This window comes from Carya illinoinensis, chromosome 13, assembly GCF_018687715.1.
Source record: "Carya illinoinensis cultivar Pawnee chromosome 13, C.illinoinensisPawnee_v1, whole genome shotgun sequence".
NCBI classification, from domain to species: Eukaryota; Viridiplantae; Streptophyta; class Magnoliopsida; order Fagales; family Juglandaceae; genus Carya; species Carya illinoinensis.
The window spans coordinates 14,836,036-14,843,694 of NC_056764.1; positions in this window are offsets into that span (position 1 = coordinate 14,836,036).

The following is a 7,659-nucleotide window of genomic DNA, read 5'->3' on the forward strand; positions in this document are numbered from 1 at the left end:
ATGTACACAAAGAATATGGGCGAGTTCAGGCTTACACACCACCCGACCCCTCTCACCAAGCACGAGGGTCAACGAGGTGTGCTTGATATCACATACAACGTGAACTCCGCAAAGAATTTGGGCCAACTCAGGCTTACATGCCACTCGGCCCCTCATGCCAACCGCGAAGGTCAACGAGGGGTGCCTGGTCTTATGTGCCACGCGACCTCCACAAAGAATCTAGGCAAGCTCAGGTGTATATGTCGCTTGACCCCTCTTGCCAAGCTTTAGGGTAAATGAGGAGCACCCGGTCATACACATCGCTATAACTCCATAAAGCATTTGGGCGAGTTCAGGCTTATATGCCACTCGGCCCCTCGTGCCAAGAGCAAAGGTCAAAGAGGCGTGCTCGGTATTCCATACTGCGCAACTTGCACAAAGTCTTTGAAAAAATTCAGGTTTACCTCCACTAGAAGTTATAAATAAACTCGATGACACACATCGCACCGTGAAAGGATGGGAGCAAGCCCAGCTTAAGTTCAAAAGGGGTTTCAAACCAAACATAAATAAGCAATAAGTGGGTGAAGAAACCGTCGTACTCAGCAGGGTGCTGTCCGACGAGCGGGATTGCTCTCGTGACATGAAAGGTTATTTGCTTGCTAGGTTAAAAGAAAACACCAAGCCTTGACAAGCCACTAACAGGTTATCACCCACAATGGGTATGCATGGAGTACGGACAAACAAAGCAGGGAGAAGCAACAAAGATTAAAGCCATAAATAAAAGAACATTTTATTCATCAACTGCCGAAATCCGTACAAAGGGAAAGTTACAACATATCCACAGAGAAACCATACAAAGATAAAGTCCAAGTAATTCGCTAGTTAGTTTGGGCTCGGCTGGGTACCATACAGTACCGTTGGCAGAAAAGACGGGGTGCCATATGGTACCATCAGCAATAAAAGATGGCATCAGTGGAGCCATCAGAGAGATACATTCACAAAAGTATAGAGGGGTCGTAGGATAGGAATCGCCTTGAAGATGAGCTTAACAAGCAGGCGCGGTCAACTCTCGCTCTTGAACCACACAACCGTCGAGGGTAGCCCGAGGGGGAACCAACCTCAGTCAAAACCACTTCCATGAAGGCTTAAAAGCCCATGTGGAAGCAACAAATAGAGGCTGCCTCTCCGTGGAATCCATCGAAGAATTTGGGGCAGTGAAGAGCTTGAGTTGAAGGAAGCGCCTCAGCGGTCTCCATAAAAGCCCCCCTGCTGGCACAAGCACCTCCTCTTTCTCCCTCTGGCCGGTAAGGAAGTGCCTGAAGCCTGGCAAGTTTAGGATGTTAGAAATCCCCTTCACCCGCCAGGCCTTAGGGAGTATCCCATCTCCTTCCTGAGCATGGGAACGACTTGAGATGTAATGACAGAACATGAACTGCACAAGGAGTTTTGAGATAGGAAAGTTCATCGAACGGCTCAGCCACAAGGTTGAATGCATGCCCTCTTTACAAAGCACCTCCTAATGATAAAGGATGATACAGCTCTCGGAAGAATGTCCTCCAAAAACCCCAAGAGATTACCAAGCTCATGCCTCCACAAAAGTCCACCACAGGGTGCAGTATCAGAAGGCTGGCCTAAGGCCAAAATACTCATCAGAGCCATAAATAGACAACAATAGCATGAGGAAAAACAGAACCTTGAAGCGCTTGAAAAGCAGGAAAGGAGAATTGATGGTAAATGACGATGACAAATAGGGCTATATATAGGCAGGGAACGGATGTTCGCTTCTTGAAATTCAAGGAGCACGAGCACCTTAGGGCTTATTCAAATCTAATGTGAATCTCGTGAAGAGCCCTGCATGAATCCCATGACAAACGCGGCAGGTGTTATCCAAAGCCATAAAAATAAGGAGACCAACGGGCATACATTAAATGGCCAACTGTCCAAGATCCTCACAGATTTACAAACGGGGCATCAACCACTGAACCATTCTCATGGAAAAACTAGAAGATAGTTTGCGACAAGGAAACTAGAGAGGCAAAATACGAAGCGCCTTCTCTCATCCTTGAGAAAAAGGAAACTCTACGATAGACAAACAGACAGACAGTATGAAAAAGGAAGCAAAAGGTATGTGAGACAATCAAGGTGTAAAGGGGATATATTATTACATCCAATATACATATAGGAATAAAGAGGAGCGTGGCACCCACAATCTCTACGGGTAGAAATTAAGGGCAAAAATTTATAAAAGAGAAGAAGAAGACATTGGCACCAAGTGAAGTTAAGGCCGGGAAGCTCTTTGATCCTCCTTGGGATCAAAAGGGTCAACCTTGGGAGAACTTGGCTCCCCCTGAAGCTGGCACTAGCATTTTACTCGAGAGGGAGGTTGGGAGGATTGTCATCCTCAGGGAGGAAGGCATCCAGAATCATCGCCCACCCAATCTCAACGACGTGGTTAAGGGCAACTGGGTCACGCTCGAGGTCTTTAAATTCAACGGCCAGCAAATGTGCCTCTAACGCCCCAGAACTTTCTTGAGGATTAAGGATGACATAATCACGCATCCTCTTGAGGCCCTCCAAATACCTGTGAGACTAGGCTATATCATGGACATAGAGAGCCTTCCCAACTACTGGCTTGACCGAGTGGTGACCACTTGCACATATGACAAGTCACTCCGCAGATCTTAGATGACCACGTCCTGGTCGGCTATCCTCTTGTGAGCCACTCCCAGTTCGGCTAGAACCTCCTCCTCATGGATTCTAGCCACTGACAGTGAGGCCCCTTGATCCTTTGTAATGGCCGATAGGGCTGAGCACTCCTCCTCCAACATCTTGGCTCGCCGGGCATCAAAGTCTCTAAGGCCTCTCAACTCTTCATTCTCCTCCTGAAGTGAGTCCTGCGACTCTTGAAACTTACTCAATGACTCTTGAGCTTTCACGGCCCATTCTTTAGCCATGGCCAGCTCTGCCTCTAGGCAGCTCCTCTCCTCTCTCTCCCTATTGGCATAATGGAGCATCGTCTTCACCATGGATCAGAGATCCAGGTTCTCCCTCCCTACCGCCTCTCGGCCATCATCTATGTGTTCAGCCAAAATTTTGACTCCTTGCGGATCCCAAAGTTAGAAAAAGAAGGGGGTAAGCCTGCACTAAAGAAAAGGGCACAAAGCATAGAACACAGAATAGAGAAAAATATCAAAGAAAAGTTTTTGCAACAGCTCAGACTCCCACTCCAGAGCCTCCCCCTACCAAGTTTTACCCTCAAGCTGAGGAGAAATTGGAATGGCTTCACCCGCGGCCTCCGAAGAATGCAATTCTACCCTCATTGACTCGTCCAAGACTTCCTTGCAGGGCCTACAGCTAGAAGAAGCAAGATCGCCTTCACTGATTAGCAGGGTGGGAATGGAAACAAAGGGCGACTTGTCCTCACCCCCAGGGCTACGCCGGTCTCCCTCTTTGGGACTCCCTGCTACCGGCTCAGCCTTCCCTGGGTTTGGCAGGGTAAGAGCAGAAGGATCAATGGCCAAGGCCCTTTTAGGACTCAGTTGGGTAGGGACGCTAGGCTTGGCCTCCAACTGATCACCTTCAGTTGCACCAACATTTGTGTTCACCATCAGCTTGGCAATAGTAACAACATGCAAAGCACCACCCGCAGTGACTTTTTCTCAAGGAGATTTTCCAGTAGAAGTAGCCTCATTGGCAAACTCCAAGTCCACCATGAGATGGCCCGAGACTTCCTTGGACTCAAAAGCCTTAGCCAAGGATTGAGCAGTGGATGCTGAGGAAGGAGACATCTCCACATTTAGTTCTAGGGGCTATTCCACCACCCGGGTTTGACGAGGCGCCTTGTCCAGAAGAGCGCTCAAGAAGTGCATGTTAACAAAGTTTGCCCTTCGGGAGACATCCAGTGCCCTCGGAAGGGCTCCTATCCCCTTTGGCCAGGCTCCATAACTAGGGCCACAGGAGAAAGGGGCGCAACGGACGTGCCCATATTCGAGGACTCTGAGACTAGTTTCCTTAAAAAATCTAGCAGTGGGTGAATGACAATACCACAAGCAGAAGGAATGACGTGACCTATCAGGGAAAGAAAAGTGTTAAGGCTATCCTTCCCAAGGAGAACATCCGAGTGGACCAAGAGTGGGTGCTGGGCTTTCCAGTCCCGCATGATCATGATACAGTAAAGCTCGCCTAGAGTGGAGATTGGACGCATAGCCTTGTTGCTTGGCACAGCCCCTTAGGAAGCTTTGATCGGGAACTCAGCCCAGCCAATCTGACCCATGGGGAAATCCTATCCACGGCTTAACAGGAAGAAGAAATTACCGATCCAGTCTGGTACCTTTCTATATCTCGATTCCAGTGCGACCAGGGCATTCATTCACTTAAATTATAGATTTCCCAGGTGCCCTTCTTCACGTTGTGGGTCAAGAGGAACTCATGGTAAGACAGGTCAACATGCTCTGGGTTAGACTTCAACAAACCCTAATGCCACAGAATGCAGCAACAAATCAGGATCCGCCAGCTTTCGGATGGGAGCTAGTCCCAAGCAGTGCATGATTTCATGAACTGGAAGAGGGAAAGGCAGTCTTAGCCTACAGGAAAACATGTTGGGAAAGAGGGCGACGTAGCCATCGGCATTCATGGCCCCCTCACGTGGCCTTGGGACTTCAAGAACCACTGAATCTGGAATGCAGTAGGTCAGAAGTTGCCTCGGAATGCCAGGAGTAGCCTGCATGTCCCGGCTCTGATGGACTTACCTTAGGGCAGTGCTTAGAACTTGCAGGGTTGGCAAATTTTTTGGTAGTCATTTGGGCAGTAAGAATCAAACCAAACGAAGGGATCGAGAACGAATAAGAGTAAAGAGGAGGGAAGCAATGAAAGTGTGACAGAAGCTATTGGTTCTCAACACACTACGAGTGTGAAAGGGAGAAAGGATTTAAAGGCCTTGTGTGGCTATGCAGTCGCAAAGAAGAGGTATTGTTTGATAGTCATCATTGTGGAAAAGATGAAATGACAGCCTATGAAGTGTTGGTTACATCTCCGAGAACAACAATGGAAGCTAAACTGATGAGAATTAGTGGTGTAACTATTAGGGGGATTTTTTTTAAGGGCCTGAGGTCCACGAGGGCCAGCCATGTTCCCCAAATTTTAGATAGACAAAAATGGCCCGACCCAAACCCGTAGGAGCCTTACAACGGTTTGGGAAGAACCCATAACCCATGTAAATTGGGTATAACTATCCGGGTCAAAATGGGAAATTATAGAAGAAGCGTGAGAAGCTGGGCCAGAGGAAGGAGAAGGAAGCACGCCAAGGGGAAAGGATTGGACTCCAAAGTAATGACAGGAGACCTTGCCGCATTAAATGAGTTCACCAGATAACCATGCCTCATTAATGATTGATCCCAGAAGGCCACGCCGCATTTAAGATGGTATAGCAGAGGGAGTTCCGAGAGGACTTCCCTTCTTCTAGGCCATAGGGTATGGCCTCCTGACTCTCTGGGCCAAGTATATAAAGGCCCCTTCCACTACCAGGTAGAGGATCGAATCTTCCCACTTAAACACTGGCACTCATTATCTCTTTATTTCCCCACTACTTTGTAAGCTGTTACTGACTTAGGCTTCGGAGGGTACCCGGGCCACCCCAAGTCCCGAAAATAGAAGACCTGGACCACTGAGAGCCCAGGCCAAAGGTGTACGAAACACGTCGTTAACACATTGTTTTGGTACTTGACTTGTAAAGCACTGTAAATATTGCTCAAGACATCTATTCACAACATCTGATTGCCCATCTAATTGGGGATGATATGCAGTACTCATGTGTGGTTTAGTTCCCTATAATTTGAAAAATTCATGCCAAAATGTACTCATGAAGACAGGACCATGATCACTTACAATAGATCTTGGTGTTCCATGTAGACAAACAATGGACTCCACAAAAGTTTCAGTCACCTGCTTAGCTGTATAGGGATGTGAAAGAGCAACAAAATGATTGTATTTTTTTAAGTCTATCAACAACTACCATGATGACATTTTTCCCACCTGATAATGGAAGACCCTCCATGAAATCCATTGTCACATCTTGCTAAACTTGATTTGAAACTGGTAATGGTAGGTGATTTAGCTTCAGTTTTATTTTTTTGGCAAATAATACACTCTGCTACCTAAGCTTGAACATTCTTCTTCATCCCTTGCCAATAAAAGACTTGTTGCAACCTCTTGTATGTATGTAAAACTCCAAAATGACCACCTACCTTTGTGTTGTGAAATTCTGCCATTAACAATCTAGGTAAACAAGATGCAGGAGGTTTCACCACTCTATTTTTATATTATAGAATTCCATTTCCTCCCATGAGGTCTTTTTTGCTTGTGTGACATTTGACTTTGGCTATTGGACAGAGGCTAATGATGTTTTAATCGGAACAATTGCTCTATTGGTTTTTGTCTTATGATCACTTCTCTTTCGGTTTAAACGTTCATCCCTCATCCTGGCCAACTAAAACATCCATACTTTTTTAGAAACTTCTTCTTTAAGACCACCCCAATAGACTCCGATTAGTGCATTTTTTGGCCATCGATCAACTTGATCGGCCAATCTTTTAAACTCCTGCTGATAATCTCTTAATGAACCACTCTGTTTGATATGAGAAAGAGCCTCATCAAAATCTTGATAATTAGTTGGCCCAAAGTTTGCCCAATGCTCGAATACTTAGTAAACATTACTTCATACTGTAAAAATATATTAAAATAGATTTTTGTTCATGAATTCATCATTCCTCTACATACTTTATATAAAACATTTATTTCCTTTAAAAACATTACAAGGTGGTGTTTTTCTTTTAAAAAGTTATCATTCCTTATGAAACATTTCTCACACCTTATACATTCATTCATAAAGAAACTAAACCATTTGTACATTCAATTAACTTTTGTCACTTTCTTTTGGCCGGAACACACTATTACCTCTCGTGTGTTGGGGTTAGCGATCTTTTGGACTTAGATTTCACCAGTGGCCATAGATTGGGAATCCATATTAGTCAGGGCATCGCATTGGGTGCACTACCAGTACTACTTATCTAGCATAGCAATTTGCCTAGTCTATTGGTACCACATTCATTCAATCATGGCCGTTACATAGGTTCATACATTAAAACATTCATTCATTTCTTCCATTCAGTCCTTTACTTTTCATTCTTTTATTCATCAGTCAATTTCATTTCATAAAACATCATTTCATATCATAAGCATAAATATCATCAATAAACATAATTTCATAGTATCATTTAAACATTATTTCATCACCTCATTTAAACCTCATTTCATAGTCTCATCTAAACATCATTTCGTAGCCTCAATCATAAACATCATCATTTCATTTTATGGAATATAAAGACAATAACTACTACATATAACATTCATTTCACATGCATACAACTATTCTTGAAGTGCATAAATAGGGACTGTCAAAGAAGCCCATTACATACATATACTTTAAAATATTAATACTTTAGCATACTTTCATAAACCATCATTCCATTTTCCTTCATTGCATAAAAAGATCATTTTTCATAAAAATTTCATTTTCATATCATTTAGAAAACTCAAGAAGAGTATGAATATAATACTTACCTAGACTCCATGCTATTCAATCCATTCATGTGTGTATTAGATGGCAACATACATTCAAACATA